Source organism: Dama dama, chromosome 16 (genome assembly GCF_033118175.1).
Source record: "Dama dama isolate Ldn47 chromosome 16, ASM3311817v1, whole genome shotgun sequence".
NCBI lineage: Eukaryota > Metazoa > Chordata > Mammalia > Artiodactyla > Cervidae > Dama > Dama dama.
The window spans coordinates 16,788,558-16,801,915 of NC_083696.1; the positions used below are offsets into that span (position 1 = coordinate 16,788,558).

Here is a 13,358-nt window from a genome sequence, read left to right on the forward strand (position 1 = left end):
CAAAGTTTCCAGTGTGCTTGTTTTATTTCTTTTCCCATGAGCACTGTATGAGAGTTCCAGTTGCTCCACAACCTAGTCAACATCTTAAATTTTAGCCATTCGGGTGGGTGGGTAGTAGTGTCTCATTGTGGTTTTATTATTTTTTTTTCCATTTATTTTTATTAGTTGGAGGCTAATTACTTTACAATATTGTAGTGGTTTTTGTCATACATTGACATGAATCAGCCATGGATTTACATGTATTCCCCATCCTGACCCCCTCTCCCACCTTCCTCTCCACCTGATCCCTCTGGGTCATCCCAGTGCACCAGGCCCGAGCACTTGTCTCATGCATCCAACCTGGGCTGGTGATCTGTTTCACCCTTGATAATATACATGTTTCGATGCTGTTCTCTCGAAACCTCCCACCCTCGCCTTCTCCCACAGAGTCCAAAAGTCTGTTCTGTACATCTGTGTCTCTTTTTCTGTTTGGCATATAGGGTTATCATTACCATCTTTCTAAATTCTATATATATGTGTTAGTATACTGTATTGGTCTTTATCTTTCTAAGTAAGATAAAGACCAATACAGTATCATTGTGGTTTTAATTTGCATGTCCTTGTTAATTAAAGATGCCAGGTATCATTTTATATGCTCATGGGGCATTTGACTATCCTCTTTTGTGATATGTCTATCTAGGTCTTTTACTGTTAGGCTTATCTTTCTTTATCTCATTGATATACAGAAGCTCTTTTTACATTTTAGGTGAGTCCTTTTTCAAATGTATTTTGCAAATACCATTTTTCCAGTCTGAGGTTTACCTTTCCTCTCTTTAAATGCTGTCTTTTGACAAGCAGAATTTTTTTATTTTTATAATGTCCAATGGAAGACTCAATTTTAAACAACTTAAAAAGGAATTATTTCATTTAAAAGTCTGATCCATCTTTGTGAGTTCACTTTAATGCACTGTAACAGAGCTTATGTTGAGCAGAAAACCATCTTTGTTCCAGGGTTCAGAGTGACGATTCTTGTTCTGCCTGTCATCAGGATTAAACATTACCAGACACACACTGGACTATGCTACTATAGAATCTCTGGCATCAGTAAAGAGGAAGTGAGGGCGCAGTCTTTGGTTGTTCTAGCAGACCGTAGTGCAACAGAGCTTTGATCTAAAGACAGACAAAGTTTCCAGGCCCAGGGAATCATTGTCGCTGCCCCTTTCTTTCTACATCACTTGTTAATAATCTGATATAATTTTGGATAAGTTTTATGCAATCCTGCAGATCCTCCCCCACAATCTTCAACAGAATGGAACAGAAGGACAAGCATTTTATTATATACAAGTGATAAGATTTTATTACCTTTAACAAGGAGTGGCCTGAACAGGTACTGTAGTTGGCCTTCTAGATAATTATTCACAAAGAAAAGAGCTATAATCAACTGTTCATGAACTAGAGCTCCCATTCAATGGTTTTTGACCAAAAAAAGATAATTTCATATAGTTAACTTACTATTTTTGGTAACTTTGAAAATAGTTTATATTGGAGAAATAAAAGTTCTTGTATTAAAACCTGCTTTACTGTGCGTGGTACAGAGGAGGGTCTCAACAGATAGTTACCAGATGCTGGGATGAGTATTTGCCTAAAATTGACAAGGCTTCAAATTCTTTTAACCATACTATAGAAGATCGAATTTGGACCTAATTTGTCAATTTGTCTCTAAGTGGACTCATGGAATTAGAGTTCTACACCTTCTTATCAGGTATGTGTTCCTCTTAAGATCCTCATGTCTCAGAGGAGATGTCAGTCTCTTACCCAAGCCAGGTGACAGGTAAGAAGCCTGGGCCAGTTCAACTACACTCCAGGTACTTGTTAGAGACCAAAATGTATGCAGTTCACACAAGTATTTATCAAAAATTCTGCAAAGACATAAACACCAGTGGAATAGAACTATGAGTCCAGCAGTAAATCCACGCATCCATAGTCAACTGATTTTGACCTTAACAAGAGTGCCAAGACCATTTCATAGAGAAAGAATCGTCTTTCAACAAAGGGTGACTGGACAACTGGACATCCACAGGTAAAAGAAGAAAGTTGAACACATTCTCTACATCACGTACAAAATTAACTAAAAATAGCTGAAAGATGCTAAAATTATAAACTTCTCAGAAGAAAATGAAAGACTAAATCTTTACAACCTAGGTAATGGTTTCTTATATATGGCAAGAAAATAACAAGCTACCAAAGCAAAAAACAGATAATTGGACTTCATTAAAATTAAAAACTTTTGTGCTTTCAAGGAGACTATTAGAGAAAAACCCTCACAGAGTGGAAGAAAATGTTTCCAAATCAGATATCTGATAAGGATCTGGTATCCATACTATGTAAAGAACTCTTATGCTCAACAACAAAAAGACAAATTACCCAATTAAAAGATGGGCAAATGACCTGAATAAACATTCATCTTAAGAAGATGTACAAATGGCTAAAAAACATATGGAAAGGTGCCTAAAATCATTAGTCATTAGGAAAATGCAAAACAAAATTAAAATGAGATAACACTTTATACCCATGAAAATGGCTACAATAAAAAATAGGGAAAATAGCATATATTGTCAAAGATATGGAAAAACTGGAACCTTCATACATAAGTGGGAATGTAAAATGGTACACCTGCTGTGTAACATGGTTTGGCAGTTCATCCAAAAGTTAAACACAGTTAAACCATATGACCTAACAATTCCATTCCTAGGTATATACCTAAGATAAATGAAAACATATTTCCACACAAAAACTCGGACACAAATGTTCATAACAGTATTATTCATAATAGTTAAAAGGTGTGAACAACCTAAATATTTGTCAACTTATAATGGATAAACAATATGTAGCATATCATACAAATGAATATTATTCAGTCATAAAAAGGATCGAAGTACTGCTACATGCTACAACTTGGTTAAACCTTGAAAATGTTACGCTGAGTGAAAAAAGCCAGACAAAAGAGCCTACCTATTGTGTGATTCCATTTACATGAAACATCAAGAATAGGCAAATCCATGGAGAAAAAAAGTAGATTGGTGACTGTCAGGTGCTGAGTGAGGGGAAGAGGCACAGACTGACGAAAGGTATGGGGTTTCTTTTGGGGATCATTAAAGAGTTTTGGAGTTAGATCACAGTCATGGCTGCACAGTTTTGTGACGATGCTAAAAACCATGAATCATACACTGAAATGGTAAACTTTATGATATGTAAATTATACCTCATAAAAATAAAACTATCAAAAACTTTGGTAAGAAATTTAGCCCCACACTATAAGAACTGTAATTAAGGCATACACACACTAAGAGACACAAAAGAAGATTCAAACAAAATTGAGACAAGATCAAAGTTCTGCATGGGAATAATTATTTTTTCCAAATTAATTTAAATACCTAATAGTCTTCTTTTTTCTTTTTTTTTTTGAGGGGCCAAGAGATGTTTATAGGGACATAAAGAGTGAGAAAGACACTTGAGTTTTTTAAAAATAGTTTGTTCTTGGACTTGTGTATCTGCATCTCTCTTGCCTACACACCCAGGCCTCACCCCCAGGCCTCCTTTCTCTACCCTTCCCGGTCCCCTCGGCGTGATCTGACCGTGTTTGAGACCACATAGTGGTGTTTTTAACCTCCAGTCTCAGTAGCTTTCTGTGTCTGTTCTACACACCTATTGCTAGCGTGAAATGTGATAACCAGCTATCCCCTACCCTCACTCTCCTCCATCCTTGTCTTAAATATTTTTTAATCTTCCCATCTTAGGGTGTATGGGTTTCCTTTCTCCCTTTCCTTAAAACAAAAGCAAAAACAAAAGGGGGGGGGTAGGGAGGGAGGAAAGGAAGAACAAGAGAAGAAAAAGAGAGGCCTCGCTGTCCATCATTTTAATTATACAATAAGTTCACATGCTCCAGCTGTAATGTATATTTTAGGCAAAGCCCAGTGTCTTTCAAAAACATTCTGGTAATGTCGGAGGCCTGGATTTGTTGCCTGCTCGACCCCCCGTGCAGCAGCAGCCTCCCTAATAGTCTTCTAATTAAAACCGCAGAGACCTTTTTGACAGATGGCAAAGATATAATTTTATGTCAAAGGATAATAAGTGCTATGCAGAAAAATAAGGGATATTAACTGAGACAGGGAATATGGTGGTAGAGTTAGTTCTCCTGTTTCCATAAGTAGTTCAGGGAAAGCCTCACAGATAGGGTCACATCTGTAGCGAGACCTGAAGCACATGAGGGCAGCAAGTACAAAGGCCCTGAGATAACCTGCTTGTACGAAGAACAGCAAGGGGCCAGGAGGTCTGGTGACTGCAGTAGAGAGAATGCAGGGAGGGCAGCCAGAAGTGTTTCGAGAGCAATAATAGATGAGTGTGTGGGTGCGAATCCCCTAATTTTGAGAGGCAATTGCTAAACTCAATTATAGAAGAAAGACTGAATAAAATATACTACTTAGATTCAAGTGGAAGAGTATGGTTAATCTATTAGTGCAGCTTTCAAAGAATTTAATACCAGAGGGGAAAAGTCTCAAATATCACAGTAAGCAGAAGCATTTTTCATGTTAAACATATATCATATTATATAGAAATTATTTAATGTGTATTTTACTTACTGTAACATTTTATTTATTTATTATATTTTTATTGAAGTACAGTTGATTTACAATGTTGTATTAGTTTCATATTGGAGAAGGAAATGGCAACCCATTTCAGTACTACTGCTTGGGAGATCTCATGGACAGAGGAGCCTGGCAGGCTACAGTCCATGGGGTTAAATGGACTATAAATTACAACCATCGCTGTTAGTTTCATATGACCTTTTTCTTTTTTTTCTCTTTTTGCCACACCACATGGTGTGTGGGATCTCAATTCCCCCCCACCAGGGATTGAACTTGGGCCATGGCAGTGAAAGTCTGAAATTCTAATTACTATACAACCAGGGAACTCCCCATATAACTTTAAGTTGAATCAGATAGATAGTAGACAGATAGGCAGACAGAGATACAACATACTGACTCATTTGTTTACTTATTTTCCAAGTTACTTATTTAACAAATTCTTTCTAGAGATTGGGCTTGAATTCTGACTCTGGTAAAAAATAATTGTGTAACTTTGGACAAATTACCAATCTTCCTTTAGCTTCTATTTTCTCATGTGTGAAAAAGGAAGAACATCTCCTCTGTAAGAGTAAATGAGGACTCATTCATAAAAAGGCTTTTAGGAAATAGCAGATATTCTTTGATCATTATTTTTAAAAATGGAAACGATTTATGAGCAAAGTAGTAGTGAAGGGAGAGGAATTATTTTGCCACCCAGGGGAATTATTTAACTTATAATTTAAAAATAAACACCATAAAAGATCTTACAATTCTGGGACTTAAAAGGAATGTAAATGTCACTGTAAATCAAGATCAACTATCAGGAAAAATAATATTAGGAATAATGCAATGCACCAAGTGATCCCCATGAACAGTATGAAAAGGCAAAAAGATAAGACCCTGAAAGATGAACTCCCCAGGTTGGTAGGTGCCAAATAAGCTACTGGAGTAGAGTGGAGAATTAACACCAGAAAGAATGAAGAGACGGAGCCAAAGCGAAAACAATGCCCAGCTGTGGATGTGACTGGTGATGGAAGCGAAGTCTGATGCTGCAAAGAACAATATTGCATAGGAACCTGGAATATTAGGTCCATGAATCAAGGTAAATTAGCAGTGGTCAAACAGGAGATGGTAAGAGTGAACATCAACATTCTGGAATCAGTGAACTAAAATGGACTGGAATGGGTGAATTTAACTCAGATGACCATTATATCTACTCCTGTGGGCAAGAATCCCTTAGAAGAAATGGAGTAGCCATCACAGTCAACAAAAGAGTCCAAAATGCAGTACTTGAGTGTAGTCTCAAAAATGACAGAATGATCTCTGTTTGTTTCCAAGGCAAACCATTCAATATCACAGTAATCCAAGTTTATGCCCCAACCAGTAATGCTGAAGAAGCTGAAGTTGAAGAGTTCTGTGAAGATCTACAAGACCTTCTAGAACTAACACCCAAAAAAGATGTCCTTTTCATTACAGGGGACTGGAATGCAAAGTAGGAAGTCAAGAGATACTTAGAATAACAGGCAAATTTGGCCTTGGAGTACAGAATGAAGCAGGGCAAAGGCTAACAGAGTTTTGCCAAGAGAAATGCACTGGTCACATCAAACAGCTTCTTCAACAAAACAAGAGAAGACTCTACACGTGGATATCACCAGATGGTAAATACCGAGATCAGACTGACTACATTCTTTGCAGCCAAAGATGGAGAAGCTTTATACAGTCAGCAAAGATGAGACCGGGAGTGCTTGCTTCGGCAGCACATATACTAAAATTGGAACGATACAGAGAAGGTTAGCATAGCCCCTGCGCAAGGATGACACGCAAATTCGTGAAGCATTCCATATTTTTTTAGTCTTGAAAGGAAAATCTTTTCCAATGCCCAAGGAAGTATTAAGTGGTAAATAAAAGCTGCATGATCAGTTAAAAAAAAAAAAAGACCGGGAGCTGATCATGATCTGTGGCTCAGATCATGAACTCCTTATTGCCAAATTCTGACTATAGAAGAAAGTAGGGAAAACCACTAGACAATTCAGGTATGACCTAAATCAAATCCCTTATAATTATACAGTGAAAGTGACAAATACATTCAAAGGATTAGATCTCATAGACAGAGTGCCTGATGAACTATGGACGGAGGTTCATGACATAGCACAGGAGACAGTGATCAAGACCATCCCCAAGAAAAAGAAATGCAACAAGGCAAAATGGTTGTCTGAAGAGGCCTTGCAGAGAGCTGAGAAAAGAAGAGAAGCTAAAGGCAAAGGAGAAAAGGAAAGATATACCCATTTGAAGGCAGAATTCCAAAGAATAGCAAGGAGAGACAAGAAAGCCTTCCTCTGTGATCAATGCAAAGAGATAGAGGAAAACAATAGGATGGGAAAGACTAAAGATCTCTTAAAGAAAATTAGAGACACCAAGGGAACATTTCATGCAAAGATGGGCTCAATAAAGGACAGAAATGGTATGGATCTAACAGAAGCAGAAGATATTAAGAAGAGGTAGCAAGAATATACAGAAGAACTGTACAAAAAAGATCTTGATGACCTAGATAACCACGATGGTGTGATCACTCACCTAGAGCCGGACATCCTGGAGTACGAAGTCAAGTGGGCTTTAGGAAGCATCACTATGAACAAAGCTAGTGGAGATGATGGAATTCCAGTTGAGCTATTTCAAATCCTAAAAGATGATGCTGTGAAAGGGCTGCACTCAAAATGCTAGCAAATTTGGAAAACTCAGCAATGGCCACAGGACTGGAAAAGGTCAGTTTTCATTCCAAATCCCAAAGAAAGGCAATGCCAAAAAATGTTCAAAGTGCCTCACAAATGTACTCATCTCACACACTAGCAAGGTAATGCTCAAAATTCTCCAAACTAGGCTTCAACAGTATGTGAACTGAGAACTTCCAGATGTTCAAGCTGGATTTAGAAAAGGCAGAGGAACCAGAGATCAAATTGCCAACATCCGTTGGATCATTGAAAAAGCAAGAGAGTTCCAGAAAAACATCTACTTTTGCTTTATTGACTACGCCAAAGCCTTTGACTGTGTGGATCACAACAAACTGTGGAAAATTCTTAAAGAGATGGGAATACCAGACCACCTTACCTGCCTCCTGAAATCTGTATGCAGGTCAAGAAGCAACAGTTAGAACTGGACATGGAACAACAGACTGGTTCCAAACAGGGAAAGGAGTACGTCAAGGTTGTATATTGTCACCCTGCTTATTTAACTTATATGCAGAGTATATCATGTGAAATGCTGGGCTGGATGAAGCACAAGCTGGAATCAAGATTGTTGGGAGAAATATCAATAACCTCAGATATGCAGATGACACCACCCTTATGGCAAAAAGCTAAGAAGAACTGAAGAGCCTCTTGATGAAAGTGAAAGAGAGAGTGGAAAAGTTGGCTTGAAACTCAACATTCAGAAAACCAAGATCATGGCATCTGGTCCCATCACTTCATGCCAAATAGATGGGGAAACAGCGGCTGACTTTATTTTTGGGGGCTCCAAAATCACTGCGGATGGTGATTGCAGCCATGAAATTAAAAGACGCTCTCCTTGGAAGAAAAGCTATGACCAACCAAGACAGCATATCAAAAAGCAAAGCCATTACTTTGCTGACAAAGGTCCATCTAGTCAAGGCTATGGTTGTTCCAGTATTCATGCATGGATGTGAGAGTTGGACTGTAAAGAAAGCTGAGTGCCAAAGAATTGATGCTTTTGAACTGTGGTGTTGGAGAAGACTCTTGAGAGTCCCTTGCACTGCAGGGAGATCCAACCAGTCCATTCTAAAGGAAATCAGTCCTGAATATTCATTGGAAGGACTGATGCTAAAGCTGAAACTCCATTACTTTGGCTACCTGATGCGAAGAACTGACTCATTGGAAAAGACCCTGATGATGGGAAAGATCGAAGGCGAGAGGAGAAGGGGACAACAGAGGACGAGATGGTTGGATGGCATCACCGACTCGATGGACATGAGTTTGAGCAAGCTCCTGGAGTTGGTGATGGACAGGGAAGCCTGGCGTGCTGCAGTCTAAGGGGTCGCAAAAGTCGAACTCGACAGAGCGACTGAACTGAACTAGGTAATCCCAGCCAGTTCTCCAAAACTGCTTAATACAATGACACTGCCACCTTGTGGAAGACGTGATACATTACATATCCCAGGATACTTGAGATTTTCTTTTTTTTTTTATATAGCCTGTATAGAATGACTACATAACACAAATATTCTTACCAAAGAAAAATAACATGTAACAAGGTGAGATCATATGTAAGTTGTTAAAACACATACTTCCTTTAAAAACAAAAAAGTTAATTGTAAAAACTGTTATTACAGGGCGTTTGGAGAGCAAACAAAAAAATCTATCACTCCAAAGCAATCACTTAAAAATTATTTCTATTATTTCATCCTATTTTCTATTCATCTCTGAGTTAATGTTATATGATTAGGATTTACCATGCTGTGACATTGGTCACAATGATTTTTAATGGCCACCTAGCATTTTGTTGAATGGATGTTCCATCTTTTGGTTCAACATTCCCTTAATGCCTGACAACTAGACTGCTTCCAGGTAAAATGTCAGGTTACTGGAATAGTTTCTGTACAGGTAGTAGGAGGTATTTATTTAGTTAAAAAATTAAAATATGTTCTTAAGAAGATAATACACAATCAGTATTTTTAAAAATAAGCAAAATTAAGAAAATAAACTACACTCACAATTCTCCAACCCAGATAACCACTGTTACACCTTGCAGAATTTTTAAACACACACACATAAAATCATATCATGTCCAAATTTCCATACCAGTAATATTCATAGAAAACATTATTTTTATTGACTAAATAATGTTAATTATATAGATTACTTAATTGCATAGACGTACTATGCTATGCTAAATTCTGATATATACACTAAGATCATGATGCTTACAATTTGATGAGGGGGGAAACAGGCATTAAACAAATAAACAAGAAAAAGGAATACTGAAGCCTATTTTATGATAAAATGCCAAGAAGGAAAAAAAAAAAATAACGGATCCTAGGAGGGAAAAAAATAGGCATATACAGTTGAGTGCAGAAGGTCTGCCTGGGGGAAAAATTTTGGACTTGAAGGATGAAGAACCTGTCATGTGAAAACTGAGAAGAATGTTCTAAGCAGACAGAGCAGTGGATAGGAAGGCCCTGAGGTGGAAAAATTCACAGGAAGTACAGGAAACTGGAAGGGGGTTCGTCACTGTGGCTCACGCTTAATGAGGCTGGGACAGATGTAGCCAGAGGGTTTCTCTGCCGTGGCAGGGAATAGGTACTTTCTGTCTGTGGCAGTAACATGGTCTGAATTCTATTTTAGAAAAGCCCACTCTGCCTGTAATGTATCAAAGAATATATTGGGAAGGAAAAGTGTGAGATGTGATGTGAGACCAGTTAGGGAAGCACAGCAAAAACCCAAACGAGAGATCCTGGGGGACGTGCAGTGGTGTTGAGGTGATAGCTGGATATGAGATACAATGGTGTGTGTGGTGTGCGTGTGTGTTTAGCCGTTGAGTCACTTCTGACTCTCTGTGGTTCCGTGGACTGTAGCCCACCAGGGTCCTCTGTCCCTGGAGTTTTTCAGGCAAGCATATTGGAGCAGGTTGCCACTTCCCACTCCAGGGGATTTTCCTGACCCAGGGATTGAACCCGAATCTTTTGTGTCTTCTGCATATTCTTTTCCATTAGCACCAACTGGGAAGCCCCATAATGGCGTGGGGAGTTGGTTAGTCCCAACAGTCAGTAGTAAGCATTTCATCCAACGTGAAGTGAAAGTCGCTCAGTTGTGTCTGACTCTTTGTGACCCCATGGACTATACTGTCCATGGAATTCTCCAGGTCAGAATACTGGAGTGGGTAGCCGTTCCCTTCTCCAGGGGATCTTCCCAACCCAGGGATCGAACCCAGGTCTCCTGCATTGCAGGTGGATTCTTTACCAGCTGAGCCACCAGGGGAGCCCTCATCCAAGGTGGCTGCCGACATTTTCAGGGCTGAGGCAAGAGGACAAACAAAGACCCTGCTCCCGAACCCACTAATCCAAGCTCCATCCACACCATCTACCACAGACTTGATCTACCCTTAGGAGGAAGTACCTGGAAAAGAGAGCCACGCAGACCTTGTCTGAAGAGGGAGTTCTGGGGTCCTGTGTGGTCTCAGGGGGAAGAAGTGGGCTTCGAGTGGACTTGCCTCAGGTGAGGACCCTGAGGCTCAGGGTCATAAGGTGATACTGATCCCATCGAGTCAAAATTAACTTTGAAAAATATCTTAAATTATCAGTACAGTACCGTATGTATGATTTACATGTATCAATACAATCCTGGATCAGTGTTTCCTGATTCTTCCTTGTCCATGGTTCTCAGATGAATTTCATCTTCCATGATCTTTGCGGAGTCATCCACACCCAATCAGCTGGCTTCTTTTTTTTTTTTTAGCTGGCTTCTTAAACAATGCCTTCTAGGCACTTCCCTGGTGGTCCAGCGGTTAAGAATCCACCTTGCAATGGAGGGGAAGTGGACTCGATCCCCAGTCGGGGAAGACTCCACATAGCACAGAGCAACTAAGCCCATGTATTGCAATTACTGAGCCCGAACACCACAATTAGAGAGTCTGTGCACAGCAGCAAAAGATCCTACATGATGCAATGATGTGTGCCACAACTAAGACCCAACGCGGCATAAATAGACATTTAAAAAACAAAGCAACGCCTTACTTTTCTCTTTATTTTCCCTAGTCACTGCCCAGGAATGAGCAGAGGATACATCTTCCTCTATTGGTGGTGAGTAAACACTTGAAAGCATTCAATCTTCCTTATTGGCTTTTAGGCTTGATGGTGTCTGTCACCTGCTTAAGTTAATACATCTACAAGATGATACCCTGTGTATTTTGGAAAATGATAAGACTTGGAATGAAAAGTAGGAAGAGAAGGAGGAAAATTTTAAATGATTCTAGGTTTCTGGCTTGAGCAACTGGTTTAATGATGGTTCCATTTATTGAGAGAGGAGGGACCAGGGGAAGAACAGGTGTAGACGTAATTTGCTTACCTGATTCTCTGTGTTGGATATTTAGGTTGGTTGCAATATTTTATGATTATGAACAAGACTCTGGTTCACGACAAAATATTCTCACATATCTTTAATTTATAAATACACAATTGCTGGGTTAAAGAATGTGCACAATCTGTAGATTCGTAATCAGTCAGTCGTTCAGTTGCCCAGTCGTGTCCGACTCTTTGCGACCTCATGGACTGCAGCACGCCAGGCTTCCCTGTCCATCAGCAACTCCAGGAGCTTGCTCAAACTCATGTTCATCGAGTCGGTGATGCCATCCAACCATCTCGTCCTCTGTCGTCCCTTTCTCCTCCTGCCATCAATCTTTCGCATCATCAGGGTCTTTTCCAATGAGTCAGTTCTTCTCATCAGATGGCCAAAGTATTGGAGTTTCAGCTTTAGCATCAGTCCTTTCAATGAATATTCAGGACTAATCTCCTTTAGGATTGACTGGTTGGATCTCCTTGCAGGCCAAGGGACTCTCAAGAGTCTTCTCCAACACACAGTTCAAAAGTATCAATTCTTCGGCGCTCAGCTTTCTTTGTGGTCCAACTCTGACATCCATACATGACTACTGGAAAAACCATAGTTTTGACTAGATGGACCTTTGTCGGCAGAGTCATGTCTCTACTTTTTAATATGCTGTCTAGGTTGATCATAGCTTCTCTTCCAAGGAGCAAGCATCTTTTAATTTCATGGCTGCAGTCACCATCTGCAGTGGTTTTGGAGCCCCCAAATATAAATTCTATTACTCTTTCCACTGTTTCCCCTCCTATTTGCCATGAAGTGCTGGGACTGAATGCCATGATCTTAGTTTTCTGAATGTTGAGTTTCAAGCCAACTTTTTCACTTTCTTCTTTCACTTTCATCAAGAGGCTCTTTAGTTCTTCGCTTTTTGCCGTAAGGGTGGTGTCATCTGCATATCTGAGGTTATTGATATTTCTCCCACCAATCTTGATTACAGCTTGTGTTTCATCCAGCCTGGCATTTCGCATGATATACTACTCTGCATATAAGTTAAATAAGCAGGGTGACGATATACAACCTTGACGTATTCCTTTCCGTATTTGGAACCAGTCTGTTGTTCCATGTCCAGTTCTAACTGTTGCTTCTTGACCTGTATACAGATTTCTCAGGAGGCAGGTCAGGTAGTCAGAGATTTCCATCTCTTTAAGAATTTTCCACAGCTTGTTGTGATCTGCACAGTCAAAGGCTTTGGCGTAGTCAATAAAGCAGAAATAGATGTTTTTTCTGGAACTCTCTTGCTTTCTTGATGATCCAATGGATGTTAGCAATTTGATCTCTTTTCTAAATCCACCTTGAACATCTGGAAGTTCTCAGTTCACATACTGTTGAAGCCTGGCTTGGAGAATTTTGAGCATTACCTTGCTAGCGTGTGAGATGAGTATATTTGTGCAGTACTTTGAACATTCTTTGGCCTTGCCTTTCTTTGGGATTGTAATGAAAAGTGACCTTTTCCAGTCCTGTTGGCCATTACTGAATTTTCCAAATTTGCTGGCATATTGAGTGCAGCACTTTCACAGCATCATCTTTCAAGATTTGAAATAGCTCAATCGGAATTCCATCATCTCCACTAGCTTTTTTTTTTTTTTTCCTCCACTAGCTTTGTTTGTAGTGATGCTTCCTAAGGCCCACTTGACTTCGTACTCCAGGA

The 13,358-nt window shown here is 39.5% G+C and overlaps 1 protein-coding gene and 1 non-coding gene across 2 annotated transcripts in view; one reads left to right on the forward strand and one right to left on the reverse strand.

Moving 5' to 3' along the window:
• The window catches only part of SLC44A1 (solute carrier family 44 member 1), a 212,292-nt gene that overhangs the window by 7,319 nt on the left and 191,615 nt on the right, over positions 1 to 13,358 (reverse strand). The gene's annotated exons all lie outside the window — the stretch shown is intronic.
• Positions 6,346 to 6,452, forward strand: LOC133071512 (U6 spliceosomal RNA). The gene has a single exon (XR_009696455.1). It is a non-coding gene; the product is annotated as a U6 spliceosomal RNA (small nuclear RNA).